We start from the raw sequence: 27,462 nt of genomic DNA on the forward strand, positions 1-27,462 counted from the left end.
AACATGGGTAGATTAATTAGATGATGTGTGATGAAATAAAAGTGATGAGAGGTATCGATGTTTAAGATGATCTAGTCATCTAGCAGAGTATAGACAACGGCCACAGACTATTTTAGATAGCCCAGTGGAACGTTAGTAGACTTGTAATCGGTACGTATGTTTGAACTATATGTTCATTAGGTATTTTTGAACTATGTGTTCATCCATTAGTTCTTCCTTTTGACACTATTACGTGTCGGGGTACGGGAGCGTACGGGAGTACTTTATCAGTATTTTCCCTATACTTTTATTTGGAAGAGCTTTGCAGTCTTTGTTCTTTTATGAAGTGATCGGACTAGCTTCATGAGTTAGTGATATAGATCATGAGTTAAATAGTTGGTGTGTGATGAAAGGTGAGTTGGATAGATGAGATGAACAGTGATATAGATCATGAGTTGAAAGTGAGTGGTGAAATATGGGAAAAGCTTTTACCCAGATTTTGGCGTGAGTGGTGCAATATGAGAAAAGCCCTTACCCAACGTTGACCCCCGTCATTCAACAGAGTATGGATGACACTAGCATGCTCGTAACCTGTAGGTGTTAATGGACTTAAGTGTTCATTCGCTGTACTCTAAAACCCCCGTCATTCAGCAGAGTATGGATGACAACCATGGACTGTTTTGATGGTTTGTGGAACACTAGCAGGCTCGTAACCTGTAGGTGTTAATGGACTTAAGTGTTCATTCGCTGTACTCTATTCCCCTCATGAGTGCCTTTAGGGCAAGTAAGGCTGGGGAAAACCCCTTAGTATGTTCATCAGCTATATGGAAAACCGATTGACATGTATTGCGGGGGGGAACTCCCGTGGGAAATACCGTCGATGAATAAGAGCTATGGACTAGCACATGGCGACGATGTGACTTCGTGCCTATTTGACATAAATTGTTGAAGGAAAGCAATGTTGTCACCTTATTGGTTGTTTTATGTTAGGATGTCTTGTTTGACATAACTTGCTGAGGGAAAGCAATGTTGTCACCCCGATGTTTGTTTTATTTGACATAACTTGCTGAGGAACCCCCAAAGCAATGTTGTCACCCCTAGTGATAATCCTTAGGCTAGGTCCCTTATGATAGTTGTTTTAGGGACGTAAAGTGAGGATAATGGGAATGGGTAATTAGGGTTATTTTGGTTGATGGAATTAATAAATTTATTGTTGATTGAGAACTTAATAAGTTTATTATTTATTGTGGGTTGAAAACCCTATATGTTCACCAGGCTCCCAAGCCTGACCCACTCAGTTTATTTGTATCACAGGTATCGATACGAAGTTGCTTTACACTGAGAGATTAAAAGAGAAGTAGATCACTAGTGTAAATGATTGTAAGTTTTGTTTATGCTTATGTTTTTGTATTGACAATGACATCGCAATGGCTAATGCATCTGCTTCTGTGTTTTTATAACATCCCCCTCTGGCACGTATCACAATATTGTCCGCTTTGGGCTCCCGGCGTGAAAACTTCCCAGGGGGTCACCCATCCCTGAATTGCTCTCACCCGGGCTCGCTTAACTGCAGAGTTCTTATGGGATCTATTGCCCTCACGACTTTAAAACACGTTCTGACAAGGAATGTATCCACACCCCTTATAAGGAGATGTTTCGTTCTCCTTCCAAGCCGATGTGGGATCAGGTGCAACCCCCCTTCACCTCCCATTATAGGGTTTGACGTCCCCGTCGAACACATCGAACCGTGCCCTAACTCTGATACCATTTGTAACATCCCCCTCTGGCACATATCATAATATTGTTCGTTGTGGTCTCCCGGCGCGAAAACTTCCCAGGGTGTCACCCATCCCTGAATTGCTCTCACTCAGGATCGCTTAACTACAGAGTTCTTATGGGATTTGTTGTCCTCACGGCTTTAAAATGCATTATGACAAGGAAGGTATCCACACCCCTTATAAGGAGATGTTTCGTTCTCCTTCCAAGCCGATGTGGGATCAGGTGCAACCCACCTTCAAGTTGTAACACCCCGTTTCCAAGTCGAACCCTAAAATCTGAAGATGTGTTTTAAGTATTATTTTATTCCGATATATGTATATATTTAATAAAGAGTTTAGTGAAAAAGTGTGTAATTGGAATTATAATTTGTTTTGGAAGTCTAAAGAGTGCTTTCGGGGTTCGAAAGAATATTTGAACATATGGCTAAAGAGTGAATTCTGGACCTTAGTTGAAAAGGTTTTGTAGAGGAGGGGCCATTTAGTAATATAAGGACTTCGGTTGAAAATAATTTGTAGAGGGAGGGGCTGCATGGTAATTATTGGGACTTAAGTTGAAGAGTTTTTGGATGGCTGGGGTTTAAAAGGTAAATTATAGACTTCGTTTGAAAGAAAAAGGGAAAGGATGGACCCGTCACCCTCCCGGTAACCCTGGCCCTAATGCAAAACATCAGCCGCCACCTTCACCTTCCACCTCCGGCGCCGCCACCATGCCGTTTCCGATCAGCGACGACGATAAGGACCACCAGACTTCCGCCTTTCCGTTCGACTGCTACCATTCTCCATTTCTTTCCGTCGTTGCGTCCGCTGCTACCACCTTTTCGGAGCTTTCTCAGCCGCCTCCTTACCAGTTGAAGCCGAAGCCACCACCGCAAACCTGTGCTGCCCGTTTCCGTTGAAGACCAAGATTGTCTCCGCTTCTATTGTGGCGGAGGAGGAAGACCGACGGTAGGACATCGGGAGTGAGGAGGGGCAAGCCACTGCCGCCGTTAGCCGCTGCTGTGACAGCCTTCCAGCTCCATCTGCCACCGATAACATCGATTGTAGGCGCTGTTGTTGCTGCCGGTCTGCCGTATGCCACCGTGAGGCGGGTGGTCGTGTTCATTCCCGATCAAAAGACGTGTTTTGTGTGCGTGTTTCAGTTGTAGGCGTGTATTGCTTAGCTGGACTTCACAACAAAAGCCACCACCACCACCGAAGGTGGTGGCTGCCACCTTGTACCACCGTCGTGATGGGTTTTGAGCACTATAACATCCCTATGGTGCACATACAACGCTAATGCTTTGGATCTAAGTTTTCTCTAATTATACATGCAATTTTCATTTTCCAAAGCATGAAGCCTACAACTAGCATACAACTTGATATTTGAATCATAAAATAAGTTAGATGATTACCTCTTTGTTGTATCTTGTAGAACTTGGCCTTATGAGAGCTTAGCACCTCAAATGTGATGCCTCTAATGTGTCACAAACACCATAAGCAAATGGAGGATAGTGAGAGAGAGGCTAAGAAGCACCTAAAACGGCTAGGGTTTCATCTAGGAAGTGTTAGCCGATTTTAGGGTGCATAGGGGTTACTTTTATAGTGTGGAATTCCTAGGGTCACTTGTAAATGCTAATCCATTCACTTAGGCTTTTGATCCAATAATTTATTTGGATTAACACTTTATGGACTCTCACATAATCTTAGTCCATCACTAATCAATCATGGATCATTAGCCCAAACTATATGTATCACTAATTTACATAATCAACCCCTGTTAATTTAATCAGTCTCTTTTGATCACTAAGTTAATTCCAAATTAATTATTGATCAATACCAATTAAATAATATGATTTCTCAATTAATATATCATTCTTATAATATATTAATAAATCACAAATAACCTCTTTCTCAAATATCCATCCTATCAAATTGCTCTGGTGAAGGCAACCCAAAAGGACCATGCTACTATCGGGTCAAGTACATACCAATTATAGTTATGGGCTTAGACACCTAATCCAACACGCCGGCCACCATAAGGGTGGTTGTGTGTATGTGTTTATCTTAGTGTGTGTGTGTGTGTCTATTTGGTATTTTGTGTTGTATGTTTGTAATCGATGAAGGAATAATCAAATAAAACTCATAACCACCACCGTGAGGTGGTGGCTGCCGCCTTCCGCCGCCACCAGCCGCCATGTTGGGTGGCGGTGTGTTGTTTCTTGTGTTTAGCTTGCTTTGGGATGCTTGGACATAATTTGACTAGAACCATAACCACCACAGTGAGGTGGTGGCCGCCACCGTGAGCCGCCGTTGACCACCACTACCCGAGGTGGTAGTGGGTGGTGCCCGACTTATGAAACCCTAATTGACCTAATGAAACCCTAATTGATCTAAAGACTTAGATTTTGGGCCTAATTGGTGTGTTTTGGGTTGGAAACCCTAATTAGGGTTTAGAAAACGCTAATCTTGGAGATTTTAATTTAGACTTATCGGGACCCATGTTTTCGGCAATTGGAATTGAATTATGAATTACACCCGATCACACCATATGATTTATCTAGTAGAGTGATGGACTTAATGGATTAAGTCCTTCATGGGTTAAGTAAGAAACACTTAACCCTAATCGTCATTTTATGTGAAAACCCTAATCTTGCTTGGGCCTTAATGTGGGCCTTCCTATTGGGCTTTGGTGATTGGGCTAATAATGGGCCATCCAAGAACAAGCATATGGACTAGAATAAGTTGATGGGCTTTAGGGCAAAGGCCCATGTGAGGGTTTAGGCCCAATTTAGAAAATTGGGCCATAGATGGGCCATAACTGGGCCTTAAGGATCATAAGAGGTTGGACCATTGGAAATGCCAAATGTTTGGACTAGAATAAATGGTTGGGCCTAAGGGTAAGACCACGTAAAGGTTTGGGCCCAATTTGGAAAATTGGGCCATATATTGGGCTTTGATTCATAGTTTGACTTTTGGGCCTTTGGATTGGGCCTTGAGTTTGAATCAAGCTAAGATGTGGGTAAAGTAGTCTTTTACCCCAAGCATGGACGTATGTATATGTGTTGGAACCCAACTATTAATTGAGTATTGTTTTGATTTTGACAGTTCGGGAATCTGTCATCCAGCAGTCAGGGTTTTGTATGCGGGAATTCAACAGCGCGAGGTGAGTTACCTTCCAGTAGAGGTGGGTCTAAGGCACCAATGCCGGCCCACCAGTAGGTGATTATGTTTGAGATGATTGTCTTTGTGATAATTGTCTGGTTTACCACTATCTGATATGCTTTATGTGCTAGGATGCTATGATATATGTGATAGTAGTAGTAGGGGTGAAATAGTCCCCGGATACAGGTTGGAAGATATCGAAGGGGTAGACAGTACCCATGCATGCCTAGCAGTATGTTTATGATATGTTATTATGTGGTAGTGGTAGGGGTGAAATAGTCCCCGTAACCGGTTGAAATAAACCGGAGGGTAGGTCGGGCACCCAGATATGCATGACAGTATGTTTATGTTATGTTATTATGTGGTAGTGGTAGGGGTGAAATAGTCCCCGTAACCAGTTGAAATAAACTGGAGGGTAGGTCGGGCACCCAGATATGCCTGACAGTATGTTTATGTTATGTTATTATGTGGTAGTGGTAGGGGTGAAATAGTCCATGTAACCGGTTGAAATAAACCGGAGGGTAGGTCGGGCACCCAGATATGCCTAGAAGGGTAGGTCGAGCACCCATATATGCTTGACAGGGTAGGTCGGCCACCCTGATATGCCAGGCAGTATGTGATGATGTGGTATGATGGGGGAACTCACTAAGCTCCGTGCTTACGGTTTACAGTTTTGGTTTCACGTACTTCGTTTTCAAAGGAAAAGGAGTCGGCTCGATCGCAGCGCATCATACTATGTTTTCCGCATATGAGATCTTTGGGATTACACTCTGATATTGTTTTATGTTAACATGTTTTGATTATTGACACTTCGGTTTTGACATGGGATGTTATTATGGATGTTTCTATACTAATTGGTTCTATAATAAATTAATTAAAAATGAAATTTTTGGTCTTAAATTTTGGGATGTTACAGTTTTCTTCCCTAGGAACTTGGGTTAGGCTAAAGTTTTCAAAATCAGCGGCTAACTTTTTGAGGATCTCAAGGTATAATGCTAATCTTTCTCCTTTCACTGCATAAGATCAATTGAAGTGATTGGTTAATAATAAAGAATCAACAAATACCTGAAGATCCTTGATTTGAACATCCTTAGCCAATTGTAGTCCCATGATGAGTGCTTCATATTCCGCTTCGTTGTTGGTTGCGTCGAATTCGCAACTAACTGCCTGGGGTAGGATGTCCCCCTGTGGCGACTTTAGTATGATCCCTAACATGGTTCCTTTTTGGTTTGAAGCTCCATCCGTGAATAGTGTCCATTTTCCCAAGTGTTCATCTTCTAGGAGTTGTTTAGCTTCAATGTCTACTTCGTTTTGTAGATCATCACTAAAGTCAGCCACAAGTCTGTTAATGCTTGTGACTTTATGGCGGATCTTGGCTCATATTTGATGTCAAACGTGCTTAACTTCACTGACCATTTTGACATCCTTCCTGACATCTCTAGTTTCAGGATCCATAAGACTTTTACTTACATAGTAGATAGGATGTTGGTCTCTGTTAAGATCCTTGGTTAGGACATCACTTACTGCACCTGAGGATACCGAGAGGTAGAGGAGAAGTGGTTCTCCATCTATAGGCTTCACCAGTAGTGGCGCGAAACTTAAGTATTTTTTGAGTTCCTGAAAAGCTTCTTCGTGTTTTTTGGTCCATTCGAACTTCTTGTTCTTCTTCAAGATATCATAGAAGGGCTTACACCTTTCTGAGGATCTTGAAATGAACCTGTTGAGTGTTGCTACTCTTCTGGTTAGCCTTTGGATGTCTTTTGTTGAAGATGGAGATTTCAGCTCGATGATTTCTTTGATCTGCTCAGAGCTTGCTTCTATTCCTCTCTTGGTTACCATATGCCCAAGGAACTTGCCCGACTTCATCCCAAAGTGACATTTAGACAGATTCAACTTCATGTTGTATTCGTTTAGAATATCAAAGGCTTCTTTAAGATCCCTGCGATAATCTTCAGCTTTCATTGACTTTACCACCATGTCGCCAATGTGTTGGATTAGATGTCTAAGCCCATAACTATTATTGCTATGTACTCGACCCGAGAGTAGCATGGTCCATTTGGGTTGCATATCATCAGGACAATTTGTTAGGATGGACTTTTGAGAAGAGGTTATATATGATTTATTAATATATTATAAGTTCTAATATATTAATATGAAATAATATGATTTAATTAGTATTGATCAACAATTAGTTTGGAATTAATTTAGTGATCAAAAGAGACTAATTAAATCTATGGGGACTAATTATGGCAATTGGTTATATTTATATGTGTTGGGCTTATGATCCATATTGGACTAAGTTTATGTATGGATACATAAAGAGTTGGGCCACATGAACCATGGATCATAAAACCCATGGGTATGGATTTGGGTTATACCCATGACTCTTGGAATCCTACATATAAATATAAGCTCCATAACCTAAAAACACTACTTCTAGTTCTTGGAGTTCATGCAGGTGTTTTTGGTGCATGGAAATTCTCTCTCAAGAGTCACCTTTGTCCTAGATGTGTTGTGATTCCATTTGAGGTTCAACACTTGGGGCACTAAGTTCTTAAAGGCCAAAATCTTTCTAGCAATATCAACAACATCAAGAGGTATGTCTAAAACTTGTCTTATTATACATATGTTATTTGTATGCTAGTTATAGGCTTAATGCTTTTGAAACACTATTACATGTATAATTAGAGAAAACATAGATCCAAGGCATTTAGGGTTGTATGTGCACCACAGGATGTTGTAGTATACAAAACCCAACAGTGGTATCAGAGCCATTGGTTGTTTTCTATTATATTTGATGCTATTATTGGTTTTCGAAGCAAAAAAATCGAATTTTCTGCATTCTGTCAGCAGGACTCGCCGAGTCCACTGGATGACTCGACGAGTTGCTTGAAGATACTCTTGGACTCGTCGAGTGCATCAAGGGACTCGACGAGCTGGCTGTCCTGGATGCAGATTTTCGAGTTTTTTGGCCTGTTTTGGATTAGGATTATTACCACAAAATGTTTTTGTTCATAAAATTTGATTTTATGCTATGGTAATGATTATCCTCATCCAAATAAAGGATAATTGTCAAAGTTTCAAGATTTGTGTTAGTTAATGTGATTAGCTAATTTCTTGAAAATTGTTGATGTGAATTATCTTTACTTATGAGTTTGATCTAGATCATAGAAAAATTATTTGATTATTGTGTTAATTGGAATAATTGATTTTAATGGTTTTTTATGAATTCCATAACTTGTCCTCAAGTTATGGAAAATGAAGAGTTTTTCCTTAAAAAGATTCATTAAAGTTCATAGGTTATGAAAAATGAAAGGTCTTGTTTTTAAATGTCATCATAAAATAGATTTATGTCTTCCATAACTTGTCCTCATGTTATGGAACTTGAAAAGTATTCCATAAAAACCATATTAAACTCATACGTTATGGAAACCAAAAGTTTTTGAATTGTTCAAAACTTGCCCTCAAGTTTTGGAATTTGTAAAGTTACCCCCATGTATAGGTTTAATATTTATATATATGTATAAGAGTAAGTCAGTCTTACCGTTAGTATGCCTCATTCCCGAAGCTGGTCTAGAAGGGGGTATAAGGTTACTGCCTATAAAATGGCAGTTTAATGGGTGTCCATTCTCACCCACCGCTTCCTTGATTGGTGGAGGGTCGTTAGCCGAACGGGTAGGACAGTACATTAATTCTCCCTTCATTAAAAGTATAATGATAAATATAAAGTAACTAAACTTTATTAAAATCCCAATCTTAGTTACTTTAGGAAAATGTGAATTTGGTGCTAACCCATGAAATTGCACTTTGCACCTTGTTAAGTCGTTAGTGGAGCGTGTGTGGTTAATCGGCACACTAATCTGGGACTGACAATGTGTGGCAAAGGGTAGCTTGATGTTAGTCATAGATCAATGCAGCGTGTGTGTTTAACCGACACATTGATTAGGTGGTTGTAACATTAAGCGTACCAAGTTAATTTTCATGGTTATTCACTGGTTGTTTGTGTTCCTCGGCATCCCAGACACAAACTTGAAGGGCACAATCGAGATTTATACATGCCATTGAATAGTTCAATGAATCTCAAAAGATCTAGGAGTTTCAATTCATTTAAAACCTAATGTTAAATTTCGATTTTCATGGTGGAAATTGGCAAATCGTCATTTACCTACCTTAAAATATTTTGTATCTTGGATTACGGCATCCCTCTTCCAAGTTATAAAATATTGTGTTGGGTCATAGCCTTAATATTTCATATTGGGTGTTATATTAAGGGCTTAAATCAACTAAACTTGAATTTCTCCTCATAGATGTCTAGTTATGACAACTATGGTCTTCCTTATCCTTTTGGATAAAGCTTTCCTAATGAAGATGATATCCCAAATGGCAATCAAGGTGAAAGATTAATCCCTTTGTTGTGCATTAATGGGACTGGAAATCATACTTCATTTCCTCTACCTCCTCCAATTATTCTCCCTAACCCACAAGTTCTTGAAAAGTTGAAGGTCACTCAATCGCTATTGGCAAGCAGTGTCTATATGTACTCTCATCTTGGAGATGAAGTCTCATATTGACAAGCTGTGAGAGTTGGGTGTCGAAGTCTCAAGGAAGTTGACTGTTGACTGGGTTCTTCAGTCACTTTCTGAGTCATATAGTGAGTTCATTAAGGACTACTATGTGACAGACCACGACATGACCCTTAATGATCTTACTTATTTGCTTGTTGCTGCTGAATCGGCAATGATTTGGAGCATTGGTAAAACAAATTTGATTGGAAGATCTACTTCCCAAACATACATGGACATTGACAATGGAAACATTGTAAGTCCAGAAAAGTCTTCTCTTCCCAATGGAAAAGGATCGGCCATAGTCAACCCGGTTGACCAAATTGTAAAGAGAAAGGCTAAGTATGAGATAGTCACATGTACCATTACTAAAGAGTCCATATGTCTTATTGCCAAAAGAGGGGGCATTAGTTGCGAAGCTGCGTAGTTTACCTGAAAGTTCACTAGGATGGTAAAAGTCAAAAAATTTGACTATGCTTTAGGTAAAGTCCATTATCTAACTCTATTAAGTTCCTATTTGGAGATTCTTATTACATGATGTGACTAGGTCGCATTTTGATGTTTTGTACAATCGGAAAAGGAGAGGAAGCTTAGAAGAAGAGTATGTTGAATCTGATCGTGAAGATAGATTTCGATCGCATGATTCGAAGATCAGAATTCTGAGCTGCTGCTTAAGAGTTATGATAGATTGCTTAGAAATAGATAACAACATAGTTTTCATATGTATTTGCATTGTAAGGACAAGTCTTACTGCAATTTTAAAATAAAAGGAAAATTTTTTATTTAATTAATTTTAAGTATCCTTACAATGGCATTTGTGAAAAAATTGTTGGTTATATGATTGCATTGATAGCAATATTGGAAAATGGATTTGATTCTTTCGCTTGTGGTAGTGTCATAATTTACCAAATAAGGAAAGATTCTCATCACCCAAGTTTCAGTTGCATGGAAACTTGGAATCATGCAACTTGTATTGTATGATGAATGATAATTTTCATCTTTGGGAAATTAAGACCAATTCCTTGTTCACATGTATATATGAGTCAAGTGAAGGACTAGCAGATCGGGTACACTTGGCTGTGCGGTGATCAAGTCCACCACAAAGATCAATAAGACTATTCGTCATGATTTACTAAAGTTTAGTAAATTTGGTTGTGCTTACAAGTTTAAGTATAATTCTAAAACATTGGAAAAGTTTCAATGTATGGCAGGACGAATGAAAAGAATCAAATTAGGCAGAAAGATAAAAGTTTATCCAATCTGAAAAGATGGGAGAGTACTTCAGTATCATGTTTTATGATCATCTTAATGATTATGAAAAACCATATCACAATTGATGCTCTTAGGACATCTTAGTGCATTTGTTTGACTAAGAAGAGGAATCGTGAATTGTTGAAATGGCTAAATCAAAAGATGAATCATACTTCGTTCCAAAACGAGGCTTAGAGTCATACTCCAAGATTGTAACTCGAGTGACATAATCTTAAGAAAGGTTTATAACACTTGTCAAATGTAGAGCAAAATGCTTCCTACTCTTTCACATTTGAAATTGGTAAGTTGTGATGTTTTGGTTAAAACAAAGACCAACTAAGAACAATAGTGTGAAGTGTTTTTCTTGATAAGAATCCGCACTAACTCTTGAGTATTTGCTTTGTCAAGGAATGGTTCTTGACAAGAGAATCTTATATGTCAAGAGGTCGGTGCGAGTCTTAAAGATCTTGAAAAGTTTCAAGAACTAATCAAGGGTATTGTTTATCACTAGCACACGACTTGAGGTTTATAACCTATCGTGTTGACATATTCTTGTTTCTGTGCCCATTCCAGTTAACAGTTTACTATGCATGTGAGTTCTATGAGTTCTCAATTGTTTTCATAACAACTTGGAAGTCATGGTAGGCCCTTGTGCTACCAGGTGGCAAGAAGTTAAGATTGAACAAGTTCAGTCCATATGAGTTTGGATTTGTCACTAACCTCCTCTTGTGGTTATGTTTTTGACAAATTCACATGGATAGGAACACGTACAATATAAAATCTAAGTGTCATAAGGTTTCTCTTCGATTCATGAAAATGATGGTGAGGAAACGCTTTCACTAAGTAGATTTTAAGGAGATAGAAATTGTGATATTTGCATTCTCAAATTCAGTTATGATTACGGCATCCCTTTTCATAATTTGAATTGTGAACACTGGAAAAGGTCTAAACATTTGATACTATGATTACGGCATCACTTTTCATAGTTCTAAAATTGTTTAGACACACATGTGAGCTATCTAAGGAAAGGTGTATGATTTTGGGAAGCTTAGATAAAGTCTTATCGAAGCATCTCGTATCAGATTTCTGAACTCTGGTAAGAAAGTCAACAAAGTGTTGATTTCTAGAAGTCCAGCTGATTTATAAGTACATGTCAAAGCTAGTGGGAACATAAGTGATATGCTAATAAGGATGTAATTATTATGCTAGTGGGAGCATAATTAATTATGGTGGATGTTGCAAGTTAGCAATGTTAATTATAGAAAAACAAAAGTTTCAATTTGCAAAGTTGTAGGGTTTGAAAAGTGTTTTGCTATAATTAAGGGAGAGGAAATTATACTTCATTCCAATTCTAAAAGCTTAAATTGAGATTTTAATCAAATTTAGTCAAGTATATATATGAATGTTATGTTGGAATGGTTCAACATAAGGAAATTCTATATATGGAAATATTAATTGCGTTCTCAATATTCGATTATGATTACGGCATCCCTCTTCATAGTCCGAATTTTGAGAACATGGCTAACAGAAAAAAATTATAGCAAAAGACTGGTGTAGGATCATGTCTTTATGTGAGACATTATGAATCGTATCCCATATGCTTCGGTTATAGGATCGATTGCATATGCTATAATATTTCCATGTGATCTGAATTTTTTAAATGCCTAGGGTACTAAGAGGGAAAAAGGACCAGAACTTTATATGACTAAAATGATTAAGCAATTGTCGAGGACAATCTAAGGCTTACCAAAGATTTGTTACTCATGGAAAGCTGGAGGTATAGTGTTAATTTTGGAAGGACCATATTGACATATTCTGAAAAGAGGCAACTTTTGTTCAGAAGTGATAGTCAAAATGGGAATATGGAAATGTTTCCATAAGTGGAAGTTATTCATTAAATCTGTGTAAGATTAGAAAACTTAATGCAAGAAGGATGTTCAAAGGAGTGTAATTTGAATGTGAGACTTCGTTTCCATGAAATTGCTCTCCATTGGAATACTTTGTAATGTCTGTTGCCAAGTCTTTGTGACTTTAGTGCATAGTCATTACAAGAGGATCATTACATATAAGTTTAGAATCTAACAGATTATAGTAAATGACAAGAATTTGGTGTTCTTACATTTACGATAAGGATTTGGAATTGTGAAATGAGTATCATTGAAATGTTTTCAATTGATCTATTCCATAAATTAAGGACCATAGGTAAACATAGTGTGCATGCTTGTAGCATGGGACAACTATTGTTTTAGTTCAAGTATTAAGTTGATTATTTGAAACATTATACAATGAATAATGAGTAATCAATATGACTCAAAGTTTTGGGGACATACAGGATTAGTATTATTATTGTGTTTTACTTTGCATGTTTTGAATTCCCGAATAACTAGATTATTCAAACCGTCCACAGTCGATCATACTTTGGAAGTAAGTATTGAGGCAAGAATGTCATGAATGGGTCTGTAGTATGTCTAGAAGTTTTAGACATAGCTGCAGTATTCATGAGTGCTCCTGGAATAAGATTCGAGTATTGGATTAAACCCACTCTCATTTGAATCACTTCATGGATTTTATCACGAGTGATCATGAGACGATAATATATTATATTCTTCAAACGGAGGCGTGTGAGTTGTAGTTGCGAGTCGGTTGCACATTGACATATGTAAACGCAGTAGTAACTTGGATGTTATAAAACATATCGTTGTGTGTATTTTGATGAGTGAGTATAAGTGAGCATTTGGGTCGAAGTTTATCCGTTCCTTTTACCCCATGTGGATAAAAGCGATATTTGTGGGGCCCTCGATGGTTTAGTGATGACAACCGTAAGTGCTCAGCTGGGCCTGGACTGATTTGATTTGTTCAATTAGTCGGTCATCATAAATCAGAAATCGGGAAACAACAGATGGACAGAGAGAATGATTATAATCCATGTCTCAGTCCATATGATATCTATAATGGAGGAATATATGATCCCTTATCTAATGGACACGTCATTGACTAGATCAGACTTTGACAGCGGCTTTTAAGAGCTACGATTTCTAGTTGGGATTTTGGATTCGTATTTGCAATAATAGTTTTAGACTTATCTAAATGGGATACTATTGGATTAGATGTCTAAGCCCATAACTATTATTGGTATGTACTCGACCCGAGAGTAACATGGTCCATTTGGGTTGCATATCATCAGGACAATTTGTTAGGATGGACTTTTGAGAAGAGGTTATATATGATTTATTAATATATTATAAGTTCTAATATATTAATATGAAATCATATGATTTAATTAGTATTGATCAAGAATTAGTTTGGAATTAATTTAGTGATCAAAAGAGACTAATCAAATCTATGGGGACTAATTATGGTAATTGGTTATATTTATATGTGTTGGGCTTATGATCTATATTGGACTAAGTTTATGTATGGATACATAAAGAGTTGGGCCACATGAACCATGGATCATAAAACCCATGGGTATGGATTTGGGTTATACCCATGACTCTTGGAATCCTACAGATAAATATAAGTTCCATAACCTAAAAACACTACTTCTAGTTCTTGGAGTTCATGGAGGTGTTTTTGGTGCATGGAAATTCTCTCTCAAGAGTCACCTTTTTCCTAGATGTGTTGTGATTCCATTTTAGGTGCAACACTTGGGGCACTAAGTTCTTAAAGGCCAAAGTCTTTCTAGGAATATCAAAAACATCAAGAGGGATGTCTAAAACTTGTCTTATTATACATATGTTATTTGTATGCTAGTTATAGGCTTAATGCTTTGGAAGCACTATTACATGTATAATTAGAGAAAACATAGATCCAAGGCATTTAGGGTTGTATGTGCACCATAGGATGTTGTAGTATACAAAACCCAACACAATGTAGACCTCCATGGTGTCCCCCAACTTGTCTTTAAACATCCGGTTCACCAGTCTTTGATATGTTGCACCTGCATTTTTAAGACCAAAAGGCATTGTAGTGTAACAATATATACCAATTGGTGTTATAAATGTTGTATATTCTTGATCGGATGGTTCCATCTGGATTTGTTGGAATCCTGTTGAAGCATCCATGAAGGTTAAGAGTTTGTGGCCAGTCGTTCCATCTATCATGGAGTCAATGTGTGGCAGAGGGAAAGGATCCTTTGGTCAAGCCTTGTTAAGATCTGTGTAGTCCACACATACCCGCCATTTTCCTTTCTTCTTTCGTATGACAACTACATTAGCTAGCCATCTTGGGAACTTCACTTTATTGATCATCCCTATCTTGAGGAGCTTTTCCACTTCTTCTTGGATGATCTGATTCCTTTCGGGTGCAAACTTCCTTCTCTTTTGATGTATCGTGTGAAATCCCCAATTTCACGGCCAGAAAAGACCGATTTAGTTTATGCTTTTTAAAATAAAATCAGAGTAAACCCTTTTAAAAGATGTTGCGGAATTTGTTCCCAAAACAAAACATGATAAAAGTTTATCAAAACCTTTCTTTAAGAAATATATAATTTCCTTTTATATCAAAACCTCGGGATGTCATATTCCGATACAGATCAAAAGCATAAACAAGACATTATAAGCCTTACAACATTTATTTACAACTACTGGCCTATTATCCATAAATCACTCATCATCATCCGACTATGCTCGGGGTCCACTACCTGTAATATAAAAAGCTGAGTGGGTCAGGCTTGGAAGCCTGGTGACCATATAGGGTTTTCAACCTACATTAAATAATAAACTTATTAAGTTCTCAATCAACAATAAATTTATTAATTTCATCAACCAAAAATAACCCTAATTACCCATTCCCATTATCCTCACTTTACGTCCCTAAAACAACTATCACAAGGGACCTAGCCTAAGGATTTTTATTAGGGGTGACAACATTGTTTTCCTCAACAATTTATGTCAAACAAGACAACCAATAAGGTGAAAACATTGCTTACCTCAGCAATTTATGTCAAACAAGACAAACATCAGGGTGACAACATTGCTTTCCTTCAGCAATTTATGTCAAACAAAACAACCTAACATAAAACAACCAATAAGGTCACAACATTGCTTTCCTTCAACAATTTATGTCAAATAAGACAACCAATCTGGTGACAACACTACTTTTCTCAGCAATTTATGTCAAATAAGACAACCAATGGGGTGACAACATTGTTTTTCCTCAACAATTTATGTCAAACAAAACAACCAATAAGGTGACAACATTGCTTTCTTCAGTAATTTATGTCAAATAAGACAACCTGACATAATACAACCAATAAGGTGACAACATTGCTTTCCTCAGCAATTTATGTCAAATAAGACAAACATCGGGGTGACAACATTGCTTTCCCTTAGCAATTTATGTCAAAGGGGTGACAACATTGCTTTTCCCTCAGCAATTTATGTCAAATAGGCACGAAGTCACATCGTCGCCAACGTTTATACAACATGCACTAAGTCCATAGCTGCCAACGTACTAAATCCGTAGCTACCAACATACATCTATACTATACTAAATTCATAGCTACTAACGTACATCTACACTGTACTATTATCCCTCATCCTTTATCTACCCATGTTTTACCCAACATATTTGAAGATAAAATATGTATACATTTTAAATTATTTTAAACATGTATAAAACATCCATTTCAAATAAGTAAACAACATATATACACATAGCACGTATTTTATATAAAATATTTCATAACTATGTGTAAGATGAAACTGACTATACACTCACTTGATTTAACGATAATCGGGCAGCACTTCGTTGCCTAAAACGATCGTTTCTAATAAAACCGGGAGTTTTATTGAGAAACCGGGCTCTGCGAGGGTCGGGTTTCGAAACCGAAAAGATAAATTTTTCGGGCTTCTCGGTAACTTCGGAACGTATTTCGGGCATTAAAAATGATATCGGGGCTTCGGGGGAAGTTAAAATAGTAAAAAAGATGAAAATTGGGTGAAAAGTGACAAATATCGGAATTCTACCCGGGAGATCTCGCAACCACCACTATATATAGCAGCGAGGGTTGGATCCGAAGCAAGGAGGGAGAGACAGGTGTTTGCGAGGCTCGGACCAGCTGGCTGCTTCGCCGAGGCTCGGATGCGAGGAGGCTACGTGCCAGCTTCGGATTGGGCCAGCACCTCGGACACGGGGCAACAGCAGCCATGCGCGTCGGAAGTCCATTGGACCGCACCCTCGGTCAAATCAGTATGTGACACGCGAGTCGGGCACGAGGCAAGCATGCGAGGATCATGTGACCAGCACCATTCCTTGCGAATTTTCTCGAAAATTGTGCCCATTCTTGTAAAATCCATAACTTTCTCATACGGGCTCCGTTTTTGACGTTCATTATATGCACGCGTAGGGAAAATATTGCTTTACAACTTTCCTTTAGACTTTGTCGGCTAATTTTGACTTTAATTTTTATATTATTTTTTTTAACAGACCGGGACAGGAAATCCGTTAAAAATTCATAACTTCTTCATCCGACGTCCGTTTTCTTTTGTCCTTTTACCGTTGTACTACTATTTACGAGACTTTCGATTCTCGTTTAGGTTGTGTCGGCTAAAAATCACTCGATCTAAAATTCGAGTTTTTAGCTGTCTACTGCTAAGCTGAAACTTCGAAAAATCATAACTTCCTCATACGAAGTAAGATTTGGGCGTTCTTTTTATACATATTCTCGGTTTAACGAACACTACGACTTTCGTTTAGATCACCAAGGCTAAAAAGTAGTTTATCAAAAACTCACTTTTTACGACATTCGACACCGTGCCGGTTTTGTCGCGAAACTTCGACAGGTCCTAACTTCTTCGTTATAACTCGGATTTCGACGTTCTTTATATGTACGGAATCCTTGTAACATATACTACAACTTAGTTAAGATTAATCCTTTTAAATAATCTTCCATCAAAAAGTCATTTTTGATGCTTATCGTCTCTTAATTGACTAGCCCTGATCTACGGGCGTTACAACTATCTCCCCCTTAGGATGATTATGTCCCGGAATCATCAACGAAAATAGGGCTTGTATAATGATTCCATACGTTATCTTTCCATCCTAAGTAATAACCGTGATGCTAAATCTTGCACCTGTTCTTCATACCATGTTGGACTTTCATTTGTAACCTTCAAGTTACAAAATAAATCCTTATTGAGGACTCCTTCTTCTTCTTAGGATAAGTACTTCCTCTTATCTATTGTAACAGATCAATGGGTCATGTTCTAATGACCTTTCATCGGATGATGCAACGCCTAGACTCAAGTCTCTTTGAGTCAAATTCCATAATGGAATATACCTTCCTTCATATTCTAATGTGATATAATCACATTTTATGATATAACATTTCTGGCTACAAGCTTCATTCACAACGAGCGCGATGCTATTGATCGCATTGATTTCAATCTTCTGACTTAATTCAGATGTTACATCGAACTTGGTTCTCTGAACCACGTAACAAACTCATCGTAGTCGGACTCAATTTGATATGACCACTAGGGTCAGAATATCAATCATCTCATTAGTCATTACCGAAACGATGGTAATGACATACTTAAATAAAACGAGACCAATTACTAGCTTCTTGGTAACCTTGTGACTTTCCCTGATCCAAGCGTGAGTCCTGTGCTTCCAGTAGTATAGATCTCTACTACTATTCACACCTACTCGTACTCGTCCCAAGTACTGTCTCGCAGTACCCAAGTCCTAAAATCACAAAACAATTTAACACATACGAATGTGTCCAATTAATCATAAAATTTTCCTAGACTCTACTAGGACTTTTTCCATGCGTATCTTCAAACATAAATTCTACTTCAACTTGGTTGGTGATGGAAATTCCAAATGATGGGACAACTTCAAGAATTACACCAATCATTCCATCATCCAGCCAATCGAAGGTGTACTTCAGACGTACCGTACCCCTCTAAACGTTCCATTATTTTATTAGACATATTCTAAAGACAAGATACCACTCTTACGATATCTTCTGATAGGTATCATTCACTATCATAAGCTTTTCATTTCCTCCATCTACTCAATTCTCTACGAGTCTTCACCATAATATTTTGTACACCCAAGCAAACGTTCGGTATACCGGGCGAGCATTTACGATAGACGTATAAATCTCCTTATCACTTCGAAACATTTACATGTTAGTTCTAATCTCGTAATCATACGCTTAGAATCCTACACACATAAGGTTTCCAAATCCGGTCGGCAACAGACCATAGATCTGAACAAATAATAGCATCATTATAGCTATAAAACATCCATTTCAAATAAGTAAACAACATATATACACATAGCACGTATTTTATATAAAATATTTCATAACTATGTGTAAGATGAAACTGACTATACACTCACTTGATTTAACGATAATCGGGCAGCACTTCGTTGCCTAAAACGATCGTTTCTAATAAAACCGGGAGTTTTATTGAGAAACCGGGCTCTGCGAGGGTCGGGCTTCGAAACCGAAAAGATAAATTTTTCGGGCTTCTCGGTAACTTCGGAACGTATTTCGGGCATTAAAAATTATATCGGGGCTTCGGGGGAAGTTAAAATAGTAAAAAAGATGAAAATTGGGTGAAAAGTGACAAATATCGGAATTCTACCCGGGAGATCTCGCAACCACCACTATATATAGCAGCGAGGGTTGGATCCGAAGCAAGGAGGGAGAGACAGGTGTTTGCGAGGCTCGGACCAGCTGGCTGCTTCGCCGAGGCTCGGATGCGAGGAGGCTACGTGCCGGCTTCGGATTGGGCCAGCACCTCGGACACGGGGCAACAGCAGCCATGCGCGTCGGAAGTCCATTGGACCGCACCCTCGGTCAAATCAGCATGTGACACGCGAGTCGGGCACGAGGCAAGCATGCGAGGATCATGTGACCAGCACCATTCCTTGCGAATTTTCTCGAAAATTGTGCCCATTCTTGTAAAATCCATAACTTTCTCATACGGGCTCCGTTTTTGACGTTCATTATATGCACGCGTAGGGAAAATATTGCTTTACAACTTTCCTTTAGACTTTGTCGGCTAATTTTGACTTTAATTTTTATATTATTTTTTTTAACAGACCGGGACAGGAAATCCGTTAAAAATTCATAACTTCTTCATCCGACGTCCGTTTTCTTTTGTCTTTTTACCGTTGTACTACTATTTACGAGACTTTCGATTCTCGTTTAGGTTGTGTCGGCTAAAAATCACTCGATCTAAAATTCGAGTTTTTAGCTGTCTACTGCTAAGCTGAAACTTCGAAAAATCATAACTTCCTCATACGAAGTAAGATTTGGGCGTTCTTTTTATACATATTCTCGGTTTAACGAACACTACGACTTTCGTTTAGATCACCAAGACTAAAAAGTAGTTTATCAAAAACTCACTTTTTACGACATTCGACACCGTGCCGGTTTTGTCGCGAAACTTCGACAGGTCCTAACTTCTTCGTTATAACTCGGATTTCGACGTTCTTTATATGTACGGAATCCTTGTAACATATACTACAACTTAGTTAAGATTAATCCTTTTAAATAATCTTCCATCAAAAAGTCATTTTTGATGCTTATCGTCTCTTAATTGACTAGCCCTGATCTACGGGCGTTACAACTATCTCCCCCTTAGGATGATTACGTCCCGGAATCATCAACGAAAATAGGGCTTGTATAATGATTCCATACGTTATCTTTCCATCCTAAGTAATAACCGTGATGCTAAATCTTGCACCTGTTCTTCATACCATGTTGGACTTTCATTTGTAACCTTCAAGTTACAAAATAAATCCTTATTGAGGACTCCTTCTTCTTCTTAGGATAAGTACTTCCTCTTATCTATTGTAACAGATCAATGGGTCATGTTCTAATGACCTTTCATCGGATGATGCAACGCCTAGACTCAAGTCTCTTTGAGTCAAATTCCATAATGGAATATACCTTCCTTCATATTCTAATGTGATATAATCACATTTTATGATATAACATTTCTGGCTACAAGCTTCATTCACAACGAGCGCGATGCTATTGATCGCATTGATTTCAATCTTCTGACTTAATTCAGATGTTACATCGAACTTGGTTCTCTGAACCACGTAACAAACTCATCGTAGTCGGACTCAATTTGATATGACCACTAGGGTCAGAATATCAATCATCTCATTAGTCATTACCGAAACGATGGTAATGACATACTTAAATAAAACGAGACCAATTACTAGCTTCTTGGTAACCTTGTGACTTTCCCTGATCCAAGCGTGAGTCCTGTGCTTCCAGTAGTATAGATCTCTACTACTATTCACACCTACTCGTACTCGTCCCAAGTACTGTCTCGCAGTACCCAAGTCCTAAAATCACAAAACAATTTAACACATACGAATGTGTCCAATTAATCATAAAATTTTCCTAGACTCTACTAGGACTTTTTCCATGCGTATCTTCAAACATAAATTCTACTTCAACTTGGTTGGTGATGGAAATTCCAAATGATGGGACAACTTCAAGAATTACACCAATCATTCCATCATCCAGCCAATCGAAGGTGTACTTCAGACGTACCGTACCCCTCTAAACGTTCCATTATTTTATTAGACATATTCTAAAGACAAGATACCACTCTTACGATATCTTCTGATAGGTATCATTCACTATCATAAGCTTTTCATTTCCTCCATCTACTCAATTCTCTACGAGTCTTCACCATAATATTTTGTACACCCAAGCAAACGTTCGGTATACCGGGCGAGCATTTACGATAGACGTATAAATCTCCTTATCACTTCGAAACATTTACATGTTAGTTCTAATCTCGTAATCATACGCTTAGAATCCTACACACATAAGGTTTCCAAATCCGGTCGGCAACAGACCATAGATCCGAACAAATAATAGCATCATTATAGCTATAACACAAAACATTTAGCACATAAAAGCATTTTAGGCATCCTTCCTAAAATAAACTAGTGCTCGTGTCTAAAATATCGTAGACACTCATCTCACAATCATCACTTAGCATTCTAAGTTTAAGTCTAGAAATCCTACAATTTCTTAGTTCGCTTAAACTAATGCTCTGATACCAACTGTGACATCCCCAATTTCACGGCCAGAAAAGACCGATTTAGTTTATGCTTTTTAAAATAAAATCAGAGTAAACCCTTTTAAAAGATATTGTAGAATTTGTTCCCAAAACAAAACATGATAAAAGTTTATCAAAACCTTTCTTTAAGAAATATATAATTTCCTTTTATTTCAAAACCTCGGGATGTCATGTTCCGATACAGATCACAAGCATAAACAAGACATTATAAGCCTTACAACAGTTATTTACAACTATTGGCCTATAATCCATAAATCACTCATCATCATCCGACTATGCTCGGGGTCCACTACCTGTAATATAAAAAGCTGAGTGGGTCAGGCTTGGAAGCCTGGTGACCATATAGGGTTTTCAACCCACATTAAATAATAAACTTATTAAGTTCTCAATCAACAATAAATTTATTAATTTCATCAACCAAAAATAACCCTAATTACCCATTCCCATTATCCTCACTTTACGTCCCCAAAACAACTATCACAAGGGACCTAGCCTAAGGATTTTTATTAGGGGTGACAACATTGTTTTCCTCAACAATTTATGTCAAACAAGACAACCAGTAAGGTGAAAACATTGCTTACCTCAGCAATTTATGTCAAACAAGACAAACATCAGGGTGACAACATTGCTTTCCTTCAGCAATTTATGTCAAACAAAACAACCTAACATAAAACAACCAATAAGGTGACAACATTGCTTTCCTTCAACAATTTATGTCAAATAAGACAACCAATGGGGTAACAACATTGTTTTTCCTCAACAATTTATGTCAAACAAAACAACCAATAAGGTGACAACATTGCTTTCTTCAGCAATTTATGTCAAATAAGACAACCTGACATAAAACAACCAATAAGGTGACAACATTGCTTTCCTCGGCAATTTATGTCAAATAAGACAAACATCAGGGTGACAACATTGCTTTCCCTCAGCAATTTATGTCAAAGGGGTGACAACATTGCTTTTCCCTCAGCAATTTATGTCAAATAGGCACGAAGTCACATCGTCGCCAACGTTTATACAACATGCACTAAGTCCATAGCTGCCAACGTACTAAATCCATAGCTACCAACGTACATCTATACTATACTAAATTCATAGCTACTAACGTACATCTATATTGTACTATTACCCCTCATCCTTTATCTACCCATGTTTTACCCAACATATTTGAAGATAAAATATATATACATTTTAAATTATTTTAAACATGTATAAAACATCCATTTCAAATAAGTAAACAACATATATACATATAACACGTATTTTATATAATATACTTCATATCTATGTGTAAGATGAAAGTGACTATACACTCACTTGATTTAACGATAACCGGGCATCACTTCATTGCCTAAAATGATCGTTTATAATAAAACCAGGAGTTTTATTGAGAAACCGGGCTCTGCGAGGGTCGGGCTTCGAAACCGAAAAGATACATTTTTCGGGCTTCTCGGGAACTTCGGAACGTATTTCGGGCTTTAAAAATGATACCGGGGCTTCGGGGGAAGTTAAAATAATAATAAAGATGAAAATTGGGTGAAAAGTGACAAATTTCGGAATTCTACCCGGGAGATCTCGCAGCCACCACTATATATAGCAGCGAGGGTTGGATCCGAAGCAAGGAGGGAGAGGCAGGTGTTTGCGAGGCTCGGACCAGCTGGCTGCTTCGGCGAGGCTCGGATGCGAGGAGGCTACGTGCCGGTTTCGGATTGGGCCAGCACCTCGGACACGGGGCAACAGCAGCGATGCGCGTCGGAAGTCCATTGGACCGCACCCTCGGTCGAATGAGCATGTGACACGCGAGTCGGGCACGAGGCAAGCATGCGAGGATCATGTGGCCAGCACCATTCCTTGCAAATTTTCTCGAAAATTGTGCCCATTCTTGTAAGATCCATAACTTTCTCATACGGGCTACGTTTTTGACGTTCATTATGTGCACGCGTAGGGAAAATTATGCTTTACAACTTTCGTTTACACTTCGTCGGCTAATTTTGACTTTAATTTTCATATTATTATTTTTAACAGACCGGGACAGGAAATCCGTTAAAAATTTATAACTTCTTCATCCGACGTCCGTTTTCGTCTGTCTTTTTACCATTGTACTACTATTTACGAGACCTTCGATTCTTGTTAAGGTTGTGTCGGCTAAAAATCACTCTATCTAAAATTCGAGTTTTTAGCTGTCTACTGCTAAGCTGAAACTTCGAAAAATCATAACTTCCTCATACGAAGTCAGATTTGGGCGTTCTTTTTATACATATTCTCGGTTTAACGAACACTACGACTTTCGTTTAGATCACCAAGGCTAAAAAGTAGTTTATCAAAAACTCACTTTTTACGACATTCGACACCGTGCCGGTTTTGTCGCGAAACTTCGACAGATCCTAACTTCTTCGTTATAACTCGGATTTCGACGTTCTTTATATGTACGGAATCCTTGTAACATATACTACAACTTAGTTAAGATTAATCCTTTTAAATAATCTTCCATCAAAAAGTCATTTTTGATGCTTATCGTCTCTTAATTGACTAGCCCTGATCTATGGGCGTTACAACTATCTCCCCCTTAGGATGATTACGTCCCGGAATCATCAACGAAAATAGGGCTTGTATAATGATTCCATAGGTTATCTTTCCATCCTAAGTAATAACTGTGATGCTAAATCTTGCACCTGTTCTTCATACCATGTTGGACTTTCATTTGTAACCTTCAAGTTACAAAATAAATCCTTATTGAGGACTCCTTCTTCTTCTTAGGATAAGTACTTCCTCTTATCTATTGTAACAGATCAATGGGTCATGTTCTAATGACCTTTCATCGGATGATGCAACGCCTAGACTCAAGTCTCTTTGAGTCAAATTCCATAATGGAATATACCTTCCTTCATATTCTAATGTGATATAATCACATTTTATGATATAACATATCTGGCTACAAGCTTCATTCACAACGAGCGCGATGCTATTGATCGCATAGATTTCAATCTTCTGACTTAATTCAGATGTTACATCGAACTTGGTTCTCTGAACCACGTAACAAACTCATCGTAGTCGGACTCAATTTGATATGACCACTAGGGTCAGAATATCAATCATCTCATTAGTCATTACCGAAACGATGGTAACGACATACTTGAATAAAACGAGACCAATTACTAGCTTCTTGGTAACCTTGTGACTTTCCCTGATCCAAGCGTGAGTCTTGTGCTTCCAGTAGTATAGATCTCTACTACTAGTCACACCTACTCATACTCGTCCCAAGTACTGTCTCGCAGTCCCCAAGTCCTAAAATCACAAAATAATTTAACACATACGAATGTGTCCAATTAATCATAAAATTTTCCTAGACTCTACTAGGACTTCTTCCACGCGTATCTTCAATCATCAATTCTACTTCAACTTGGTTGGTGATGGAAATTCCAAATGATGGGACAACTTCAAGAATTACACCAATCATTCCATCATCCAGCCAATCGAAGGTGTACTTCAGACGTACCGTACCCCTATAAACGTTCCATTATTTTATTAGACATATTCTAAAGAAAATATACCACTCTTACGATATCTTCTGATAGGTATCATTCACTATCATAAGCTTTTCATTTCCTCCATCTACTCAATTCTCTACGAGTCTTCACCATAATATTTTGTACACCCAAACAAACGTTCGGTATACCGGGCGATAATTTAAGATAGGAAAGCTTTATTTACGATAGACGTATAAATCTCCTTATCACTTCGAAACGTTTACATGTTAGTTCTATTCTCGTAATCATACGCTCAGAATCCTACACACATAAGGTTTCCAGATCCGGTCGGTAACAGACCATAGATCCGAACAAATAATAGCATCATTATAGCTATAACGCAAAACATTTAGCACATAAAAGCATTTTAGGCATCCTTCCTAAAATAAACTAGTGCTCGTGTCTAAAATATGGTAGACACTAATATCACAATCATCACTTAGCATTCTAAAGTTAAGTCTAGAAATCCTACAATTTCTTAGTTCGCTTAAACTAATGCTCTGATACCAACTGTGACATCCCCAATTTCACGGCCAGAAAAGACCGATTTAGTTTATGCTTTTTAAAATAAAATCAGAGTAAACCCTTTTAAAAGATGTTGTAGAATTTGTTCCCAAAACAAAACATGATAAAAGTTTATCAAAACCTTTCTTTAAGAAATATATAATTTCCTTTTATTTCAAAACCTCGGGATGTCATGTTCCGATACAGATCACAAGCATAAACAAGACATTATAAGCCTTACAACAGTTATTTACAACTACTGACCTATAATCCATAAATCACTCATCATCATCCGACTATGCTCGGGGTCCACTACCTGTAATATAAAAAGCTGAGTGGGTCAGGCTTGGAAGCCTGGTGAGCATATAGGGTTTTCAACCCACAATAAATAATAAACTTATTAAGTTCTCAATCAACAATAAAATTAATTTCATCAACCAAAAATAACCCTAATTACCCATTCCCATTATCCTCACTTTACGTCCCTAAAACAACTATCACAAGGGACCTAGCCTAAGGATTTTTATTAGGGGTGACAACATTGTTTTCCTCAACAATTTATGTCAAACAAGACAACCAATAAGGTGACAACATTGCTTTCCTCAGCAATTTATGTCAAACAAGACAAACATCAGGGTGACAACATTGCTTTTCTTCAGCAATTTATGCCAAACAAAACAACCTAACATAAAACAACCAATAAGGTGACAACATTGCTTTCCTTCAGCAATTTATGTCAAATAAGACAACCAATGTGGTGACAACACTGCTTTTCTCAGCAATTTATGTCAAATAAGACAACCAATGGGGTGACAACATTGTTTTTCCTCAACAATTTATGTCAAACAAGACAACCAATAAGGTGACAACATTGCTTTCTTCAGCAATTTATGTCAAATAAGACAACCTGACATAAAACAACCAATAAGGTGACAACATTGCTTTCCTCAACAATTTATGTCAAATAAGACAAACATCGGGGTGACAACATTGCTTTCCCTCAGCAATTTATGTCAAAGGGGTGACAACATTGCTTTTCCCTCAGCAATTTATGTCAAATAGGCACGAAGTCACATCGTCACCAACGTTTATACAACATGCACTAAGTCCATAGCTGCCAACGTACTAAATCCATAGCTACCAACGTACATCTATACTATACTAAATTCATAGCTACTAACGTACATCTACACTATACTATTATCCCTCATCCTTTATCTACCCATGTTTTTACCCAACATATTTGAAGATAAAATAGATATACATTTTAAATTATTCTAAACATGTATAAAACATCCACTTCAAATAAGTAAACAACATATATACACATAGCACGTATTTTATATAATATACTTCATATCTATGTGTAAGATGAAAGTGACTATACACTCACTTGATTTAACGATAACCGGGCAGCACTTCATTGCCTAAAACGATCGTATCTAATAAAATCGGGAGTTTTATTAAGAAACCGGGCTCTGCGAGGGTCGGGCTTCGAAACCGAAAAGATAAATTTTTCGGGCATCTCGGGAACTTCGGAACGTATTTCGGGCTTTAAAAATGATACCTGGGCTTTGGGGGAAGTTAAAATAATAATAAAGATGAAAATTGGGTGAAAAGTGACAAATTTCGGAATTCTACCCGGGAG

The sequence above is a fragment of the Lactuca virosa genome, chromosome 5 (genome assembly GCF_052849685.1).
Source record: "Lactuca virosa cultivar CGN04683 chromosome 5, Lactuca_virosa_CGN04683_v6, whole genome shotgun sequence".
NCBI lineage: Eukaryota > Viridiplantae > Streptophyta > Magnoliopsida > Asterales > Asteraceae > Lactuca > Lactuca virosa.